Below are 22784 nucleotides of genomic sequence, written 5' to 3' on the forward strand. Positions count from 1 at the left end.
GAGGATTAGTTTTTGGAAACCAGAGTTCATCCTATCATTTGAGTCTCTGCCATTCTCTGGGCACAGGTGTTCTCTGTAGATTGACTCGAACTTCTGGCTGCCTTCCCCTCATGGTACAAAACCAACAGCAGCAGCAGTTGAAGACCACGCATCCATCTTCTTCCAAGGGGACAGGGTGAGCATGCTGGCTGCCCCAGTTCTGACCGAGGTCACTCAGACTGCCCATTGCTGAACCAGTCACCATACTTGGCTGAATGACTTTAAATTAAGTAAGGTCATTCCCTGGAAGTGAGGGGAGAATCATTCCAAAGAAAAATCACATGGAAAGACATTCCAGATCCTGTAAGGAAGGGAAAAGGGGGGAGAGGAGACTGGGGAGAAAGTCAACAAATGTCCACAACAACAATGTTTGGCAAGAATCGGAATCTGAAGATTGATGTTTGGGGGTGTGTATCCAGGAAAACACTAGCTCTGGGGTTATTTGAAGGTGTCTGAAAGAGAATGAATGAGCTGAGGTTCAAGAGATATTGGTTAACCAAGTCTTTACATTTAGTCAAACTTCCTATTAACATTGGATTTGCCCTCTTGGAAAATAGTTCAGAACACTTCCACACTGTTTATGAAATATATTTCGAAGTGTATAAAGTGCCCTTGCATTTGACCTTCCATTTTGTTATCCGCCACCACTGAAGATCTATTTACAGCAATTCCTTTTACCCAGTACAGCATGTCTGGCTATCAAGAAAAAATGACCAGGCATACCAAAAGGCGAAAAACACAATTTGAAGAGACAGAGCAAGCATAGAACCATACATGGCAGGGAAGCTGGAATTAAAAGACAACAGAACTCCCATGAAGGCTAGAGTAATTTACTGAGCCAAAAATCAATGAGGAGTCATAGCCAAAAATCAATTCCAGAGGGATTAAGGACTTAGTTGTGAAAAGCAAAATGTTAAAACTTGAAGAAGAAAATATGAAACATCTTTTTTGACCTCCAAATGGGAAAGGAATTCTTCAGGCACAGAAGTGTTCATCATAAAAGGAAAGACCAATAAATTTTCCTACTGTAATATTAAGATCTGCTACAAACATGCAATAAAGAGAACAAAAGGTATGCCAATATCTGAGACAGGTTTGCAACATGCAAAATCAACAAGAGAGCAGTATTCAGATTTTATAAAGAAATGTTACAAATCATTAAGAAAAAGACAACACGATTTAACCATCACTCCATCACAAGATGGTGGCACCCAGTCCTCTCAGCCCCGCCAGAGTCCATCAGTCCCGGGGGGGGCGGCCGCTGAGAGCGGGCAGTGTGAGCGGCCTGGCGGAATGTTTGCTTTGTTGCCGCGGCGACAAGGCAAGCGTTCCACTGTGGCAGCGGAGGGCCTCTGGGCAGCAGGCATGGAGCGGCTGGGGAGAGGAACGCTTGCGTCGTTGCCCCGGCGATTAGGCAAGCATTCCACGCCCGGCCGCGGATGGGCCTCTGGGCCACGGAGAGCCTCTAGGCAGCGGGCGCGGAGTGGCCAGGCTCTGCAGAGAGCTACTGGCACACAGATTCATGCACAGAGCTACTAGTCTATATATATAAAAGCCAGCCAAGTGTCCGACCATTCGACTGCACTGACGTGCGCTGACCACCAGGGGCAGATGCTCCAACTGGTAGGTTAGCTTGCTGCTGGGGTCTGGCCAATCGGGACTGGGCGAGATGGGCTGGACTTGCCCTGGAGCCAACCTCCCAATATGAAGATTCGTGTAGCCACCACTATAATCAAGATACAGAACTGTTCCTCACCACACAAAACTCCTTCCTGCTACTATTTTATGGTCACACCCATCCTCTCTGCCCTCAGCCCTTATACCTAGAAACCACTATACTGTTCTCCATCTTTACAATTTTGTCATTTCTAGAATGTTTATCAATTAAACCATACCCGTTGGAGACCAGGTGTAAGCTGACATGGTCCTTGCACCTGAAGGGGCTAGCAAGGCTGGGACCCTTACCCACACAGTTTTCCCAGACTTGTTTGGATGGCGGTTATCAGTAGAATGAGAGCAACCTTTGTAGAATGAGAACAGCCTTTCATGGCTTACCAAGAAGTCTGTAACTATTTACTGAGATTTGCTGTACCGAGAATTTGTCCTGCTCTGTCCCTCCCTTAGAGATTAAGAGGAACAAAGAATACATTCCTCTTGACAGACCTCCTATTCAGTGTCTTGTGTATAAAAAGCATTGTGTGGTTAATAAACTTGCTGCAGTTCCTCGATTGAGCTGTAGTCCTCCCGATCCCGCTCTCCTGTCTTTCTTTCTTTTCTCAATTCCCACCTCCCTACCTCAGTCCGGCTGGCCCTGACACATACCATATGTGAACTTTTGAAATTGGTGGGGGTTCTTTTGTGTTTTTTGTTTTGCTTTGTTTTTACTCAGCATAATGCTCTTGAGATCCATCAGAGTTGTTTCATCCATCAATTTTATTGAATAGTATTCCATGGTTTGAATGTACCACAGTTTGTTTGACCACTCATTGTAGGACATTTTAGTTGTTTTGGGGCTACCCTATCTAATAAAAGGGTAATATGCAAATTAACCATCATTCCGTCACAAACATGGTGGCACCCAGTCCTCTCAGCCCCGCCAGAGTCCATCAGTCCTGGGGGGGCGGCCGCTGAGAGCGGGCAGCGTGAGTGGCCTGGCGGAATGTTTGCTTTGTTGCCACGGCGACAAGGCAAGCATTCCACTGTGGCCACAGAGGGCCTCTGGAAAGCAGGCATGGAGTGGCCGCGGGGAGGAACGCTTGCGTCGTTGCCCCGGCGATTAGGCAAGCATTCCACGCCCGGCCGCGGATGGGTCTCTGGGCCACGGAGAGCCTCTAGGCAGCGGGCGCAGAGTGGCCAGGCCCTGCAGAGAGCTACTGGCACACAGATTCATGCACAGAGCTACTAGTCTATATATATAAAAGCCAGCCAAGTGTCCGACTGCTCGACTGCACTGACGTGCGCTGACCACCAGGGGCAGATGCTCCAACTGGTAGGTTAGCTTGCTGCTGGGGTCTGGCCAATCGGGACTGGGCGAGATGGGCTGGACTTGCCCTGGAGCCAACCTCCCACCACCACCACCCCTGGCCTCTATAATTTCCTTTCAATGTGCACGAATCTGTGCACCAGGCCTCTAGTTACAAATAAAGCTTCAAGGAGAAATTGAATATTGGCTTTTGTGGAGATGTAGTTTTTTATTTCTCTGGGATAAATCATAGGAGAGTGATTGCTGAGCCATATTTTAAAAATTGCCCAATTATTGCCCAGAGTAGCTGTACCATTTTAACCAGCAATGTATGAGAGATTGTTTTTCTGCATCCTTGTCAGCATATGGCATTATTGCTATTTTCAATTTTAGTTGTTCTAGTGGGTATGTAGAGATAGAGATAGCTCATCGCGATCTTCATTTACATTTTCCTAATAGCTTTTGGTGTTAAATGTCTTTCCATGTGCTTATTTGACAGCTATATCCTTTTCAGTAGAATGTCTCTTTTAATTATTTTGCTTATTCTCAAATAGAATTGTTTCTTTTTTAACTGTTGAGTTTTAGGTTCTTTACACAGTGTAGCTATAAGTCCTTTGTCAGGTATGTGTTTTGCAAATATTTTCCATCAGTCTATAACTTATCTTTTCATCCTCTTCACAGAGTCCTTCGTAGAGCAAATATTTTTAATTTGGATCAAGTCTGATTGATTTATTTTTTCTTTTAGAGGTCATGCCTTGGTATTATGTTTTAAGAACTCTTCATGCAGCCACAGGTCCTGAATATTTTCTCCTTTGTTTTCTCCTCAAAGTTTTATAGTTTTATGTTTTATATCTAAATTTACAATCCATTTGGAGTTGTATAAGGTGTTTTTTGTTTGATTTTGCCTATGGTTACCCAATTATTTCAGCACCATTTTCTGAAGGAAAAAAAAGTCTTTCCTCCATTGAATTGCTTTTAGATAGTTGCCAAAAATCAGTTGACTAACTTATATGCGGCTGTTTCCAGTCTCTCTATTTTGTTCCATTGATCTTTGTATCTATCCCTCTGCTAATTCCACACAGTCTTGATTATTGTAGCCTCATAATATATCTTGAAATCAGGTAGAATGATTCCTCCCAGTTTTTCTTCTTTTTAACAATTGTGTTAGATATTCTAGCTTCTTCCCTTTTCATATAAATGTTTACAATAATCTTGTCTAGAACTACAAAATTCTTTGCTGGAATTTTTTTAATAATTAGATTAAACCTGAATATCAATTTGGGGAGAATTGAGGTCTTTACTATGTTGAATCTTCCAATTTATGAACATAGTATGTCTTTCCATTTATTTAGATCTTCTTTGATTCCTTTCATAGGCATTTTATTGTTTTCAACACACAAATCTGTATATGTTTTGTTAGATTTACACATAAGTATTTCATATTTTGTGCAATTATAAGTGATACTGTATATATATTTTTTAATATATTTTTATTGATTTCAGAGAGGAAGGGAGAAGGAGAGAGAAACATCAATGATGAGAGAGAATCATTGATCAAATGCCTCCTGCATGCCCTGTACTGTGGATCTAGCCTGCTACCTGTGCATGTGCCATTGGCCGGAATGAAACCTGGGACCCTTCAGTCTGCAGGTTGATGCTCTATCCACTGAGCCAAACTGGCTAGGGCCGTATTTCAATATCCATGTATACAGTGCTAGTATATAGAAATACATAGATTTTTCTATGTTCATTTTATATTTTGCAACCTAGCTGAACTCACCGATCAGTTCTAGGAAAGTGTTTTGCTTTGTTTTGTTTTTGTAAATTCCATTGGATTTTTCTAGTAGACCATCATGTCACTGAAAAGAAGAGCAGTTTTATTTCTTCCTTTCTGATCTGAATGCCTTCTATTTTCTCTTTTTACTTTATTGCACTATGTAGAATTTCTAGTACTATGCTGAGTATAAGTGGTGAGAGAGGACAGTCTTGCCTTGCTCCTGATCTTATGAGAAAAGGATTCACTTTTTCGCTCTAAAGTATGTTGACAGATGCACGTGTTTTGTATGTATTCTTTATCGATTTTAGGAAGTTTCTCTCTATTTCTATTTTTCTGAGAGTTGTTGTTTTTGTTTTGTTTTTTACCATGAATGAGTGTTGAATTTTTTCAAATGATTTTTCTGATTTAATTAGTGCAATTGCAATTTTTTAGTCTTGTTTATATGGTGGATTATACTGATTGCTTTTCATATTGAATGAGCTTTGAATCGCTAGAATAAAGCCCATTTTGTTATGGTACATAATTATTTGTATGTACTGCCGAATGTTTTGTTAAGGAATTTTGCATCTCTCTTCACGAGAGTCATTAGTCTCTAGTTATCTCATGTTGTACTGTCTTTTCCTCGTTTTGGTGTCAGAATAGCTTTATAAAATGAATTGGGAAGTATTCCATCCTCTTCTATTTTCTGGGAGAGATTTATAAGATTAATGTTAATTCTTCTTTAAATATTTGGTAGAATTTTCCAGTGAAACTCTCTGGGTCTGCAATTTTCTCTTTGGAGAATTTCTAAATTATTAATTCAATTTCCTTAGTTATAAGGCTACCCCCCAAAAAATCTATTTTATATTGTGTGGGTTGTGGCATTTCTTTTTGGGAAATTGTTGCATTTCATATAAGTTGTGAAACTTTGTTGAGTAGAGTTATTTATATGTATTCCCTTGTTATTCTCTTGATGTCTGCCAGTGTATAGTGATGCTGCATTTTTGATTCCAGATATTGGTAATTTGTGTTTTCTCTCTCTCTCTCTCTCTCTCTCTCTCTCCTTTTTCTTATTGGTCAGTGTTGCTGGAGGTTTATTAATTGTTGATCTTGACAAAGAGCCAGTTTTTTTTGTTTGATCTGTTTTCTCTATTGCTTTGCTCTTTTCAATTTTATTGATCTCTGATGTTTATTATGTCCTTCTTTATATGTGCTTTGTGTTCATTTTGCGCTTTTTCTCTAGTTTCTTGAAAAACTAGTTTCTGGAGAAGAGAGCTTAGATGATTGATTTGAGACTTCTCTTTTTGTAATCTAAATATTTAGTGTTAAAATTTTCTCTCAGTTTCAATTCTTTTAAATTTATTGAGGTTTGGCCCTCGCTGGGTGTCTCAGTTGGTGGGAGCATCGTCCCATACACCATAAGGCTGCAGATTCAATTCCTGGCCAAAGCACATACCTAGGTTATGGGTTCAACCCCCGCAGTTGGGGCACGAGTACAGGGGGCAACTGATCGATGTTTCTCTCTCTCTCTCTCCCCGAACCCCCCACTTCCTCTTTCTAAACATATCCTCAAGTGAAGAATTTTTTAAAAATTGTTGAGGTTTGGTTTTTGGTTTATCTTGGCATATACAGGGTGTCCCAAAAAATGTATACACATGTTAGCAGCTGATAGCTCAATTTTGAAAATGAAATGTATTTTAATAAACACTGCCTTTATAACTATTCAAAGTGTGTGTATACATATTTTATGGTGCTTGAAAATAATGTATTTTCTATTGTTGCTGGGTGGGTTCTATAAATTAAATTAGATCTCGTTGATTGATAGTGCTATTGTGTTGCTCTCTGTACTTGTTGGTTTTTCTGTCTAGTTGTTCTATTAACTACTGAGAGAGCTTTGCTGAAGTTTCCAACTCTAATTGTGAATTCATCTATTCCTTCAATTTTATCAGTTTTTAAAAAAATATATATTTTATTGATTTTTTACAGAGAGGAAGGGAGAGAGATAGAGAGTTAGAAACATCGATCAGCTGCCTCCCGCACATCTCCTATTGGGGATGTGCCTGCAACCCAGGTACATGTCCTTGACCGGAATCGAACCTGGGACCTTTCAGTCCGCAGGCCGACGCTCTATCCACTGAGCCAAACGGGTTTCGGCCAATTTTATCAGTTTTTGTTCCACATATTTTTCTCTGCTGTTTGGTATATATTTAGAATTTGCATGCAAAATATGTATATTTGCTATGTCATTTCCATGGATTGAGCCTTTTGTCATTATATAATGACTTTCTATGGCCCTGGTCATTTTCTTTGCTCTGGAGCAGCGGTTCTCAACCTGTGGGTCGCGACCATCAGAAAACACATATAGCATATCAGATATTTACATTACGACTCATAACAGTAGCAAAATTACAGTTATGAAGTAGCAATGAAAATAATTTTATGGTTGGGGAGGTAACCACAACATGAAGAACTGTATTAAAGGGTCGCGGCATTAGAAAGGTTGAGAACCACTGCTCTGGAGTCTTTATCTGACTTTAATTTAGCCACTCCTTCTTACTTTTCATCAATGTTTATCTGGTACATCTTTTTCCATATTTTTACTTTCACTCTCCTATATTATTATATTTTAAGGTAGTTTTTCTGTAGATAGCATGTGGTTGAATCAATTTTTTAAATCCAATGTGCCAATCTCTGTCTTATATTCTGTATACTTAGGCCATTTACATTATAATGTAATTGTTGATATATTTGGGCTGAAGCCTGACATTTTACTTTTTACTTCCTGTTTATTCTCTGTTTTCTCCTTCTTTATTTTCATTTTCTAACCTCATTGTGGGCTCTTGAACATTTTTTAGAATTCCATTTTTATTTATTTAGTACTTTTTATTATATCTGTTTGTATAGCTTTGTTAATGTTTGCTTTCCATATTACCTTAAATATACATAACTTACAAGAGTGTATTATTGTTGATATTATACCACCTAAAGTAAAATCCTTACCTCACTTTAGATCCCTTTACTCTCCCTCATTTATAATTTTCTTAAATATTTTCTCTGCACATATTGACAGTCACATCAGACACTGTTATAATTTTTGCTGCAATCATCACACATAATTTAGAAAACAGGAGAAGGAAAGTTTATTGTATTTATTCCCATTTTTTACTCTTGGTATTATTCATTCTTCCTCCTGGTGTCCCAAGATTCCCTCTTTCATCACTTCTTTCTTTAGAGAACTTTCTTCAGATATTTCTTTAACATAAGTCTGCTGGTGACAAATTTCTAGGTTTCCTTCAGCTGAAAATGTCATGTTTTCTTTTTCTTTCCTGAAAAATATCTTCACTGGATTTAGGATTCTGGTTTGAGAGTTCCTTTTTTCAGCATTTACTAGTAAAAAATATTCTGCCACTTCCTCTGGCCTCCATGCTTTCTGATGAGAAATCCATTCTCATTCTAATTGTTTACCCCCAATAGATAAGGTCTAATTTTTCTCCTGTTGTTTTTAAGGTCTTTTCTTTAGTTTTTAGAAGTTTGACTATTATGTGTCTTAGTGTGGATGTCTTTGGGTTAATCCTATTTGGGTTTTCACTGAACTTCTTGACACTATAAGTCTGTCCTTTGTCAAATTTGAAAAACTTTCAGCCATTGTTTCTTCAAATATTTTTTCAGCCTTGCCTCTCTCTCTCTCTCTCTCTCTCTCGGATGTTGATGATATACATTCTAGACAATTTTTATATCCCCATAAGTCCCCTGAAGCCCTGTTCTTTTAATATTTTCCCATTTTCAGTTTATTTTCTCTGTTGATTGAATGGGGCCATTTCTATTATTTTATCTACAAGTTCACTGATTTTTTTCTCTATTCCCTCCATGGGTTAAGCCATTCATTGAATTTTTTTTTATTTCATTTACTGTATTTTTCCATTTCTAGGAAACTGAAAAAGATAATAAAACTTAAAAATAACACAAAAATCAAGCCAAAACTTTTTTTTTAAGATGCAAAAGGAAACAACTCGCCCTAGCTGCTTTTGCTCAGTGGATAGAGCATCAGCCTGCGAACTGAAGGGTCCCGGGTTCAATTCCGGTCAAGGGCACATGCCCGGGCTGTGGGCTCGATCCCCAGTAGGGGGCGTGCAGGAGGGAGCCAATCCATGATTCTCTCTCATCATTGATGTTTCTCTCTCTCCCTCTCCCTTCCTCTCTGAAATCAATAAAAACATATTTTTTAAAAAAAGGAACAACTCTCTTCTGCTTCCTCATACACGGATACATTAATAAGCAGGCAAGGACCCTAACCGGTTTGGCTCAGTGGATAGAGCGTCCACCTGCGGACTGAAGGGTCCCAGGTTTGATTCCGGTCAAGGGCATGTCCCTTGGTTGCGGGCACATCCCTAGGAGGGGGTGTGCAAGAGGCAGCTGATCGATGTTTCTCTCTCATTGATGTTTCCAACTCTCTATCCCTCTCCCCTCCTCTCTGTAAAAAATCAATAAAATATATTTTAAAAAATAAGCAGGCAAGGGGTGCAGTGGCCATGCAGCTACCGCGACTCCATTTGGACTGGCCTCCTTCCATTCAGCAGCCCTTTGTTAGACCCTGTCCTGTCCGGGGAGCTTCTCCCCAGAGCAATGTGGCTGCTCTGGGCATTCGCCTCCAGGGACAGGACAGGCTGGGGGCAGGAACCAGCAGCGTTTCAGCATTAAGCCATAACTAACTGCGGTGCCACAGAGCTTTCCTCCTCTGGCCTTTTCAACCACCCCCCACCACCACTACCACCACCACCTCGCGTCACTTCAGCCCTTCAGCTCGCTCAGATAGTGCCACAGAGCTTTCCTCCTCTGGCCTTTTCAACCCCATCCACCTCGCGTCACTTCAGCCCTTCAGCTCGCTCAGATCTCTGAGTCGGGCATGGATTTTTATTCTTTTCTCTCCTCCGGTATCTGCTTCCTCTGGCTTTCTGCTTCTTTGCTTGGCCTCCCAACCATTCTGCCTGTATGATGACCTCTGTGCGTGTGTGGGTTCTCTAACCCAGCTCCTTGACCTAATGAAGTACCACCTAGCACCGAGGCATTTGAAAGGGCTCACCTTCACCAAGGCGTCCCTTGCCCTCCAAAGCCAATGGAATGCAGATCTTTCTTCTCTTCCAGCTGAGTGTGGGGCGATTGATTTGAAAGGCCCGCAGTCTCCTCTCTCCAGGCGATGTTTGTATGAGGCCACCAGCTGTTTGTGATGCATGCCCCTTCCACCCCAAGCCCAGCACACAGAGGCAGGAAGAGAAGTGGGTGGGAGGACAAATGATCACGAAAAGCTTGATAAATACTAACAGCCAATACTAAAAATAACTAAGCAGAAGTAGTCTACTTTTAGGAATTTCATTTGTGTCTTTGTGTTGGGGGCGAGGAGGAGGGAGAGAGAGAGGACGGTGGAGAAGGGGCAGGATGTGCTAATGTTCTCTGGAGGTGGAGGCACTGAGAGCTTTCCCAGGCGGACGGCCCCTCCCCACCCCCTCCCCGAAATAACTCTCTTTCTCAGGCTTCTGCTGCTTGGCAAACGGCTCCCTCCCCGTGCTGCAAATGAGAAAAAGCAGCTAAGAGACTGCAGGCTGCTTTGCTCCTCAACCTCATCCTCTCCCTCTGCAAAATAGTCCTCTGACCTGAGCTCCCGGAGAGCCGAGGGACGGTGGCTGGGATCAGCGTGTGTCACCTGGACATCTGTGAGTCCCTGGTATGTGGGTGTGACATAGCAGAGCCATTAACGCCACGTGACACCGTCTGCATGGTATAGACAGGAACTCACAGGCTAGGAGTTCCACATGTTCCCCCAAATGCCATCTGCTGGGCGCCCCGGCTACCCCCTCTAGGATTAGAGATACCCTGATCCTTTTGTGGCCTGAGTCTCCTGCTTTAACAAAATGGAGGAGTGTTCAGTTATGTTTCTGTCATTTTCTCTTCCCCAGTGAGCAATTTAATTATGTGATGAATCGATACAGATCGCTAGAGCTGGAGGAAGATACAACAGAGGGACCTGAATGGTCCCCACGTGGGCGGATTATAGGCACCCTTCGAGCTCTTGCCAGATCAGTCCTGTGCAATCAGCAAACGGAATATTTTGAGTCTGAGTCTTCCCCTCCTGCTCCTCCAATCCTCCCTCCATAATGCACTCTCAATATCATGGTCAGACAGCGAGGAAAAAATAAAAAGCCTTCCTTGCTCTCCCTACTGTGAAAGCTTCCACATCTCTCCCCCCACCCCCCTTTCCTTCCTTCCTTAGAGGAAGAGGGAGCATCCTCCAGGCAAAGGTGAATGCCTCCATTTATGTCCTGATTCTCCCTCCCACCATCACCCATAGCTCACTCCATCCCTGTCCCCATCATTCCTCTTCCATCTTCAGGATGCCACTTCTCTAGGCTCCTTCTCCAAAGCTGGAAAATAGGTTGGTCTCTCTAATCCTGCAAACCTGCCTTCTGTTTTGTTACCCTTTACCATCCCATCACTCTTCTTCTCTTCTCCATCATAGTTCCTAAAAGAGTCTACACTAATTATTTCCATCTCCCTTATTTTATTTACTCCTTAACCCGTTGTAACCAGACCTCTATCTGCTTTCTCCAAGGTCCCTAATGACTCCCAAGTGGCCAGATGCAATGACCTTGACCTTTCTGCTCAACCCTCCTGAAACCCACTCTGCCCTCTGATTCCACGATGGTACAGCATCCTAGCTTTCCTACGACCTATCTCTCCAGTCCAGGCTCTCTCACTATCTTCTCTTCTTCTGACCATGTCATAATTGTGGACAATCCCCAGTCTAGGATTGCCCAGATCTAGCAAATAAAAATACAGAATGCCCAGTTAAATTTGAATCTCAGATCAACAATGAATAACTTTTTAGCATAAGGATGTCCTAAATATTATGTGGGACATTCTTAGCCTCAAACATGATTCTTTGCTGGTCTGAAGTTCAATTTTAACTGAGCATCTTGTATTTTATCTATGCCCACAGCCTCAATAATTATCTTTTCTCAGATAATTCCTAAATCTTCATTTCTAGCACCAATTCCTTTCTCTCTCCCTCTCTCTCTTTCTCTCTCTCTTCCCTCCCCTCCCCTCCCCCTACCACCCAGGTACTTTACAGAGTCTTCAATTCATTTCATAGAAAACTGATCTTATTATTTTTGACCCTCAAACCTACTTCTCTCCCTGGCTTCTCTATTTCTATTCATATGATTAATACCTTCTCCAGCCTCCCAATCACCTCAACTCCAATCCAGGAGCCCTTACTAATCAAGTGGCAGGATCTTGGTTGATTTTACCCTCACCGTCATTTTTAAATGTCTTTCTCCCCATTTCCATGGATACTGCCCGCTCAAGGCCCACGTCATCTCTGTCGGACGACAACCCATCCCAGGCTATTGAAACTGCCTACTGACTAGTCCCCCGACCTCTACTCTCATCCACCCTCCGCCACCCCACACTCAATTAACACCCTAATTGAAGCACAAGTATGGATATGCCATCTCCTTGATCAAGAAGTTTCCTACTGGCTCCTAGTAAAAGTTCAAGCTCCCTAGACAGCATTAGGGCCTTCCATGAGTTGATGTTGCTCCTCTTATCTCCCTGTGGGTCTCTCCTCTATGCACCGGAAGCTCGAGGCACATCAGAACACAATGTCCAGGCTTTCCTACCTCTGTTTGCTCACACTCATGCTCACAAGTACACGACTTTGAGGGCAACTCTTGCAGTTTCTACACAAATAGATGCCCACGAAACGCCTTCTGAGTTAATGAAGTCAGTGCTAAATTATCCACATTAACTGGATAAAGTAATTAAATCCACAAATCATTGATGTGATAATGCAAAGGATCGTACTTTTTCACAAGCCCACCGTTTGCTTTCTGCCAATTACGGGTGCTGTCAAGCTCTCAGAAGCATGTCAGGGCCTGTGATGTCAAGTCACAGCTGAACTCTGATAGGACTCCGAGGGGCGCAGGCACACACTGACCCCGCCCACTCACTGCCGCCTCTCCATTTACTTTCTGAACCCTGATCTCTTCCCCATTTCTCCGACTTCTTACACATGGAAGGTTAGAACAGTCTGTAAATGTCCTCGGATGCTCTGTTGTATAAGTCTGCAAATAGCTGCATATTCTAAACTGCGGCCAATCTCATACGCTGATCCAAAAACATCTGCGTGCTTTAATCATCTATATCAGGGGGCTGCATCAGGCGAGATAGTGGATATTTTTGGCTTTGCAGAACATATGGTCTCTGTTGCAAGTACTCAATTATGTCACAAAAGATGATACAAAAACAAACAAGTGGGCCTGTGTGCCAATAACACTTTACCTAAGAAACACACAGCTGGCCTGCGGGTCACCATTTGCCGACTCCCAACCTAAATCCAGGGTCTGATGAACCATTTGTTTCATGTGTTCTTTCCAAACTAAATTTCATTATAGTCACTTCACTGGAAACAATATCTGAATTTCATTTTGACACAGTCTTTTCTTTTGTCACAAATTATACTTCAGCCAAACTCAGGATCCAAGAGTGAGTGAGGGGAGGCCAGGGGTAGGGACTTGAAGCCCTCTCCAGGCCTTTCCTCCCAGCCCAGTGGACATCATCCCAGGGTGGGGACAGGATCGCTATTGCTGATTTTATCTTTTGCCTTGGGCTCAAGTGTGGCTCTGCTCAGCACTGTTATGAATCCTGCCTTTATTTCAAATGCTGATATTTTGTTCATTATGAATTTTTTGCATTAATTTTGATGTTTAAAAGATATTGAAGTAGATATTTCTTATTTCAATTATGGAGTTGTATTGTACCCTCTTTAGTTTTGAGCCAAAGTGAGTACCCTACTCCCTTCACTCCCTTCCCTCCCTTCCCTCCCTTCCCTCCCTTCCCCTTAGAACCAGCCTCATGTCTGCTCTGCACTGCCAGCCTCCATCCCCAGTTCAGAGATGACGTCATCGATTCCATCGTTCCTCTTAGCTGCTGAGATTCCATTTCAGTTACTGGGTCTGCCTCAGACACAGGTGGATCTGAAGCAGGTGGAAGCTCCATATAAGAGCCCACCTGGCACCATACATAGTTATGACAATATTATCGATTAGATTTCCTATTACATCCCATGACTATGTGGTAACTACCAAGATTGGTAGCACTTCTCAATCCCTTTGCCCTTTGTACCCAATTCCCAACCCCCCTCCCCTCTGGCAACCATCCAACTGTTCCCTGTATCTAAGATCTGTTTCTTTTTTGCTTGTTCATTTATACTGTTGTTTAGATTCCACATATAAGTGAAATCATATGACATTTGTCTTCCTCTGACTGACTTATTTCACTGAGCCTAATACCCTCTAGGCCAGTGATGGCGAACCTATGACACGTGTGTCAGAGGTGACACACGAACTCATTTTTTTTGGTTGATTTTTCTTTGTGAAATGGCATTTAAATATATAAAATAAATATCAAAACTATAAGTCTTTGTTTTACTATGGTTGCAAATATCAAAAAATTTCTATATGTGACACGGCACCAGAGTTAAGTTAGGGTTTTTCAAAATGCTGACACGCCGAGCTCAAAAGGTTCGCCATCACTGCTCTAGGCCCATCCATGTTGTGGCAAATGGTAAGATTTCCTTCGTTTTCTGGCTGAGTAATATTCCACTGTATATATGTCCCACCACTTTTTATCCACTTGTGTACTGATGAGCACTTGGGTTGCTCCCATAGCTTGGCTATTGCAAATAACACTGCAATGCACATAAGGGTGCATATATTCTTTTGAATTAGTGTTTTGGGTTTCTTCAAATATATACTCAGAAATGGAATTGCTGGGTCATAAGGCAGTTCCATTTTTAATTTTTGAGGAACCTCTATACTATTTTCCAATAGTGGCTACGCCCATTTGCATTCCCTTCAACAATGCACAAGGATTCCCTTTTCTCTAGAGTCACTTCTTAAGAGACATGTTAAGGTGGGAAGGAACTTAAGGGACTTCATATCCATAATTTAACTTAACGTTCATGACAGTCACATGAGGTTTGATTACGTTCTTTTGTATGGATGAGGAAACAGAGGCTCACAAACTGAGATTACAGAAAATAGGATAGGCACTAGACCAAGACCTTCCATGTGCATATCACAGTGAGCACCCCAAAGGAATGTTCTCTGGGACTGGAAGTTTTGCTGGGAGAAATGAGTACCCAAGCAAAGGAGCCTGAAGTGTCTGAGGAAACGGGCATCAGAAGCAGAAAAGGATGTTACCAGCAGGTTAGGGGGTGGGAGGGGTTAAGAGGCCCTAGAAGGATGAAGCCGCGAAGAGGCCCAGGAGGGAAGGCCAATCTTGGCCGTCTTTACCACTCTGCCCAGGGCCATTCCTCTCGGTGCCAGGAGCCATGGTAATCATCATTAAAACAACTGTAATTAAAGCAACTGCTGCTCAACACCCCCAACCTTTCTGGATCCCTTGCTTCAAGAGCTAAGGAACTATTTCCAATTTCCAGTTCCCACTTGTCCCAGGTACCACCATGATTTTGTGATCAGGAGGTGCATCACCTGAACACAAGGCCCAGAGGAGACCATACAGATGGAAAGAAAGATCAGACCAAAGTTTGAACAGGAGGCAGGAGCTGGGCAAGTGTGGGGGGCGCGGGGGAAAGACAGGTGTTGGGACAGGAGGCATTAGGACACCATTTCCAAGCCGGTGCTGGAGAAATTCAGCAAGCACTCCCCTTTGTTGTTTTACGTTTTATTTTTTAGATTCCACGTTGCAACTCATCTGTGTGTGTGTTAATCCTCACCCGAGGATATTTTTCCATTGATTTTGTTTTTTTTAGAGAGAGAGAGGAAGGGAGGGGGAGATTGAGAGAGAGAGAGAGATCGACTGGTTGCCTCTCACACGCACCCTGACCAGGGCCGGGGATCGAACTTGCAACCAAGGTACTTGCCCTTGATTGAAATTGAACCTGGGACCCTTCAGTCCAGGGGCCAATGCTCCATCCACTTCTGGAGAAACATGGCAAGCACTCCCCTTTGGAAAGAAATCACATTTTATGTGACTCTAGGCAACTTCCAAGGAGACATCAGCTCATATGAGAAATCCCGCCTGGTATTATATCTCCGTAATGAGATGCACAGCGGGCACTTTCAAGCATTGCATATACTTGAACGTGCTTTCACAGCTGCTCACAAGTTCATAAATGCTCCGCGCCTCTTTCACGGTGGAGATGCGTGCCACGCTGGGATTCCACAGGCTGTGAGGCTTCCCCCTCTTCAAAACCGAGCAGCTCAAAGACTCCTCTGGCAATTGTAACCACACAGGAATAGAAACCGCCCCCCCACCCCCACCCAGGCAGAGCGTGAGAGGCCAATCCTGTAAACAGCAGGATGGCGAGGTGTAAACAAGAATAGAAAGGAAACATGCAGCCTTTTAAAATTTGTTTTATTATTATTATTATTATTTTAATATTTTTATTGATTTCAGAAAGGAAGGGAGAGGGAAAAAGAGATTGGAACATCAATGATGAGAGGGAATCATTGATTGGCTGCCTCCTGCACAACCAACACTGGGGATGAAGCCCGCAACCTGGTCATGTGCCCTGACTGGGAATTGAACCGTGACCTCCTGGTTTATAGGTCGATGCTCAACCACTGAGCCACGCCGGCTGGGCATGCAGCCTTTAATAAATCATTGCTTTGGAGGAGGCCAATAAGATGGGAACACATTCATCTCTGAATATCATGGAACAGCAGCAGCTCAGAGAAGTGTGAAATCACGAGCCAAGGGGATTTGCAATGATCCATTCCAGGCTGCCAACTCGTCCCTTTTGGCATCAGGCTTGATTTTACAGACTTCTCTTCCAGTGCTGGATGGTTGGGGTTTTTTAATTTGTTTGTTTGTTTTTCCTTCCATGCACCACAGCCAGTATTTTCAAGGCTGTTGCAACTTTCCTAAGTCACATCTTTTTTTCCTCCGTGACCCCACCAACAATGTTGCTCCAGAGAACCACAACCACAATAGCTCCATCTTTCACTGGGTTGAATCATGTTCTTGAACGCAGGGAAAATGCGTCCACATATTCGTATTGAGTCTTTGTAAATCCTTTACATGATCACTCGTGTAAAGTGTTGTAGAAGATGCAATGCAGCAAAATTCCAGCATCGTTTACCCTTTCTATCAATCTGCCAGTAATTGAGCATGAGCATGTAGCCTCCACCGTGGTCTGGGATAACAAGAACGAACTGCAGCCCTGACCGGTTTGGCTCAGTGGATAGAGCGTCAGCCTGCGCACTGAAGGGTCCCAGGTTCGATTCCAGTCAAGGGCAGAACATTCTTTATGTGCCAAGAATGGTACCTTGGTTGCGGGCACATCCCCAGTAGGGGGTGTGCAGGAGGCGGCTGATCAATGTTTCTCTCTCATCGATGTTTCTCTCTATCCTTCTCCCTTCCTCTCTGTAAAAAAATCAATAAAATATATGTTTTAAAAAAAGAATGAACTGCAGCTCCTGGCTTTGAGGACTGCACAGTCCAAGCGGAAGAGAGAGACTTGGAAACAGTTATGAGAACGGGTGAAGCCACCTTTACCCCCTTCCCTGTGGTGACAATGGGCAAGCAGGCTGCTTCCACACCAACAATGCCTCTGCAGGGCACGTGGTCAGGGGACTAGGTCCCTGTGGCTAAGCCAGCACAGACACTGGGCAGCACGCATGCTCTCCTATGAGGGGAGGAAGTCCGCTTCTAGCAAGGTCTCCTGCGTCCTTGTCCATCTCCATCATTGCCTTGCTCTATGTAACTGTTCTCAGCCTTAGACCTCCAAACTGCCTTACTCAGATTTACAATCCTTCCTAGCTCTACTTGTTATTATTAATGGCACCCATGTCATATATACTTATTATGTGCCAAGAATGGTCCATGCTTTAGTTCACTGAATTTTTATAACATCCTTGAAATGGGCTTTGTTATCCTGGTGTTATAAATGAAGACAAGGAGCCTCAAAATAAAAATTAGAAATGTGTGCATGGCCACACAGTTGCTAAGTAGAAAAACTGAGACTGGCGCCCAGGATGTGTGGTAAGAAAGGTTCGTAAAGACTACATTAGTCCGCCTCTGTAGACACGTGTGGGTGATTTGCTCCGTAAGAACAGAGATCAACATTTGCATCCTTTTCATAACCCGCGGGCAGGGTGGACCTGTGAGCAAGCAGAGTAGGCATCTACCAGTGTGGTGTGATTTAAGGAAGGCTGGACCAGGATGGGCTAAACAGACCTCCACCACTGCCTATCACGATGCCTGGAATTTCTTTATCGAGGTGCATTACTTTGGGCCTTGGGGTCTTTCTGGTCGTTAGAACACGATTGCCCTGGGAGGAGCCAGCCTCAGCTGAGACCTCTGCGAGGGTCAGGGCCTTAGAGAATGAGTCCCAGGAGAGATGCCAGGAAGGAACCTGGGAGCTCTGGGGATGGGCAGGAGGTGCGGAGAGGAAGGTGGGAGGTTCTGAAAACAGGGGTGAACATTCTGTTTGGCTGACCCCACCTCTGTGGCCCCCAGCTCAGGGCGAGGCAAAGGGAAGGTACATAATTCTCTTGAGTTGAGAAAACGCTATTTTGATCGGGTGTGAGAGTTGGAGGCATGGAGAGTGGTGGCAGGTGGGCATCACGTGCTGAGGGCCATGAGCACTGTAAGGCCACAAACGACCAAAGACAGAACCCTTGCCTTCAAAGAGCTTATCGCCTCTCTGGAGAGAGAAAATATCCCCAGCAAACAATGGGTGCGTAAGATAAGACAGGAATGACCACGCACAAAACACAGGTATAACAGAAACCCAGGAACAGGAGAGCTCCGTGGGGCAGGCAGGAGGTGGTGTCGCTTCCCTGGGGACACAGGGCCCCAAGAACAGTACCAAAGAGAGAGATGGAATGAGTAGGCTGGTGAATGCCTGCCATGCCAAGGGAAGACCCACATGACTACAACCTATTGGTACCAAAGCACCCCCAAACGAGGAAACCCACACTTGGATTTAATCAGCATGATGCAAAATGACGCGAGGATGGTGCAGAAACAAATGCATGCAGTAATAAGCCCAGAATTTCAGTAACGGGTGGGAGTACCAGATGTATCTATTAAGACACATGGCAAGTAGACCCGATGAAGCCAATTAGGCAAATGTAAACCCCTCAGTTATCTCTGTGGGAAAGAGATCTGATGACTAGCCTGGGCCAGCAACCTCAGAAAAGTCCAAGACCTGCCACTGGATTCAGTTCTGATAAAGAATCGCTTTATCCTGTGACCTTCCAACCAGAGACAAATGCTCCTCTTCCCGGCTTTCGCTTAATCCTCCCTTCTCCAGCAGCAAAGGTTACTCCTATTTGCTCTAACTTATTTTGTATTTTTATAAAAGGTCCCTTTATTTCATTCTCACAAAGAAAACAACTGCAAGGAAGAAAGGAAGGAAGCAAGCAAGCGTTGACCTTTATTTGCTAAATGAGTTATTTCACCACTGGCTACAGGTGATTATGTTCTCACCATTCCGAATAACCGCCCTTTGTATCCGTTGGCACAAGAGAAACCAAGGACTACAGCCTTGGGCTTAGTCATGAGTGAGCAGAAAGAAGAAAACCAGTGGAGGAAGAGACTTGAAAGAGAGGTGAAGGGCGAGGAGGAGGATCCACAAGAATCCTTCCTCCTCGTTTCTTAATTGAATTATCTTTCCAGCATGTATTTCATCTCAACTTTTGGCTGCTAATGAGTTACGTTTCCACAAGTCGCCTGCTTTCTCCCAGGCGGCTGTGCATCTGAGACATGAACGGCAAAGGCCTGCGGTTTGGTCTGCTAATAGGTTTGTAGTAACCTCCATGGAGACGCACAGGGACAGTGATCGAATTATCCAAGCCCACAATTAGGCACAGACTTTGTCTAACAAAGGATGCTTGTGCTTTGCTTCCAGATGCACACAGCAACTTGGCTAACGGAGATCCAACGCCTAAGTGTCAGGATTTCCGGGACATTCTGGTGTTCAAAGAAGCAATCAGAAAAAAAAAAAAAATTGAACTCATAAGAATCTGGGAGGCGATTCCAATACTGGAGCAAAATGACAGTACCAGCATTTTTGCATTTAATATTTTATAAGAAAAGGATTCAGAATCCATAAAAAGAAATCGGTGAAGATGAATAGTTAAGACACTTAAAATATACAAATTTAGCAACACCATGTAAAATGCAAGAAATACAACCTAAACATTATCATCCTACTAATAATTATTACTAGACAGAATTTTTAAACATAAGTATTAAAAAATTCAACAATCTCAAAAATTGTCATGAAAAGTTGAAAAGCAGACCGTTTTATCTGAACGTTTGTAGAGGTTTCTGGAAGCGCATAAACTTTGTTGCCATTGAATTGAGAACACATTTCTGTGCAAATTTTTTCGCTGCTGAAAAGAAAAGGCCCTAGTCAGGAAAAGGCCATAATCAGGAAAAGGCCGTAGTCAGGGGATGTATTTATGAGCTACCTCCAAATATTTTTCTCTGATTTCTTCATCTTCAAATAACCAGAGCTCTCATTTGATAACTTTGAGGAGGAGTATTTTTAAGCTTTGAGGAGTATAATTTTGTGTCGGGGGAGGGAGGAAGGAGGGGAAATTAAATCACTTTATTTACCTCAAGCTCTAGTTTGACTGAAAGCAAGAAGCAAGCATTTTCTATTTGTCCTCCTCCTCTCTAGTTTGCTCATATATGGTGGAGATCCCGATACCCAGCTGCCTGTATCTGTTTAAACCTCTCCTGTTGTAGTGGGCACAGCCTAAGGGGATCCCCAGTCAGTCACACCCTCATATAATACCCTCCCGTGGGACAGGCACAACCTCTGGCTTGTGTCTAGCCACTGGAATACAGCCATGCCGACAGGCCAGAGCGCCCTGGACTAGGTTACATTCTGTGAGACTCCATCTGAGCAGCCTGGAGTCAGAGTCCCCTGCCGGCTTGACCCTGCCACGCTGTGGCAGGGCCTGTGAGAAGCAAGTGGCCACATGGAAAGCAATGGGAACACTATCTAGGACAGCGGTTCTCAACCTTCCTAATGCCGCGACCCTTTAATACAGTTCCTCATGTTGTGGTGACCCCAAACCATAAAATTATTTTTGTGGCTACTTCGTAACTGTAATTTTGCTACTGTTATGAATCATCATGTAAATATCTGATATGCAGGATGTATTTTCATTGTTACAAATTGAACATAATTAAAGTGTAGTGATTAATCACAAAACAATATGAAGTAATTATATATGTGTTTTCCGATGGTCTTAGGCGACCCCTGTGAAAGGGTCGTTCGACCCCCAAAGGGGTCGCGACCCACAGGTTGAGAACCGCTGTTCTAGGAGATGAGAGAGCCCCAGGAGACGGCCAGCAAAAAAACAGGGGACCTCAGTCGTACAACCCCGCCTTAATTCTGCCCACAACCACGTGTTCTTGGAAGAAAAGCAACTCAAGCTTCAAGGAGGAACACAGCCCAGACAAAATCTTGACTACATCTCTGTGATCCTAAGGAGAGGCTCCAGCTAGGCTGCACCCAGATTCCTGGTCCACAGGAACTGCGGAATAATAATTACCTGCTCTTTCAAGCCACTCAATTCATGGGAATTTGTTATGCTGTAATATATAACTAATGCACATATCATCATCCACTTTGCACTCCAAGAACAATTATTTTTGCAAAAAAGTTTTGTGTTGCCCTGGCTGTGGGCTCAATGGTTAGAGCATAGCCCCCCCCCCACACACACACACACACACAGCAGAGGGTCTTGGGTTCGATTCCCTGTCAAGGGCACATACCTAAATTGCAGGTCAATCCCCGTGTCGGGCATGTGCGGGGAGGCAACCAAAAGATGTGTCTGCCTCATATCTATGTTTCTCTTTCTCTCTCTCTCCCCAACCCCCATCCCTCTCACACTCTCACTTAAAAATCAATAGAAAAAATATCCTCGAGTGAGGATAAAAAATAAGTTTTGTGTTGCCAGTTGTTATATTCTTCCTCCTTTGGAGGACTGTACAAACATAACAGAATGCTTTATAGACATGCACACCTTTATCAAAACTTCAATGCAGAATACAATGATCCACGTATGAGTCTCAAAACAGAAATGAGTTCAACAATTTTCAGGATACTAGTATTTAATTGGTGCTTGAAAATCGGAGAGTATGCCACCAAACCAGTTTTTTTCATGTGGGTATTTCATTATTTTTAAACAAACTTTCGCTTTTGAAATGACGTGAGGTTTACAGAATTATTGTGAAGACAGTACAGAGTTCCTGCACCCCCACCCCCAGTTCCCACTGTTAATAATATCATACATGAGCATAGCACATTTTTCACAATTAATGAACCAATAGTGATACATTATTATCTACTAAACTCCATACTTTATTCATATTCCCCTGTTTTTTATCTCCTGTTTTTCCTGTTCCTGTATCTCATCCAGAATACCGCGTAACACTTAGTGATCATGTCACCTGAGCCTCTCTTGGTTGTAACAACTTCTTGGACTTCCTTTGTTTTTGATGACCTTGACAGTTTCGAGGACTACTGGCCAAATAGGATTCATAGGAAGTCCCTCTGTTGGAATCTGTCTTATGTTCTTCTCGTGATTAGACTGGGGTTATGTGTTTTGAAGAGAAAACCCACAGAGGCAAAGCGCCATTCTCATCACATCATGTGACCTATACCTGCTTTCAATACAAGGTAGCACTGTTGATGTTGACCTTGGTCACCTGGTTTGAGGTAGTATTAGTCAGGTTTCCTATTGTAAGGTACCCTTTCCCCCCTCTCTTTCCATACTGTGCTCTTCGGAGGAGAGTCGCTATGTGCAGCCCCACAGGGAGTCAGGCTTTACCTCCTAAAAAGCAGAGCATTCCACACACATGGTTTTGAATTCTGCATGGGAGAGTTCTCTGGTCTCCTCAAATACTTTTCCAACGATTTGCTGATATCAGTACAGTTACTATTTCATACTTTGGGTTAATCCCAATACTAGTTTATTTTTT

The 22784-nt window shown here is 43.2% G+C and overlaps 1 protein-coding gene across 2 annotated transcripts in view; it reads right to left on the bottom strand.

The window, feature by feature from the left end:
• NCALD (neurocalcin delta) overlaps positions 1 to 22784 on the bottom strand; it is a 222268-nt gene that overhangs the window by 131219 nt on the left and 68265 nt on the right. The window lies entirely within an intron of this gene.

Source organism: Myotis brandtii, unplaced genomic scaffold, assembly GCF_000412655.1.
Source record: "Myotis brandtii unplaced genomic scaffold, ASM41265v1 scaffold59, whole genome shotgun sequence".
In the NCBI taxonomy this organism is placed as follows: Eukaryota; Metazoa; Chordata; class Mammalia; order Chiroptera; family Vespertilionidae; genus Myotis; species Myotis brandtii.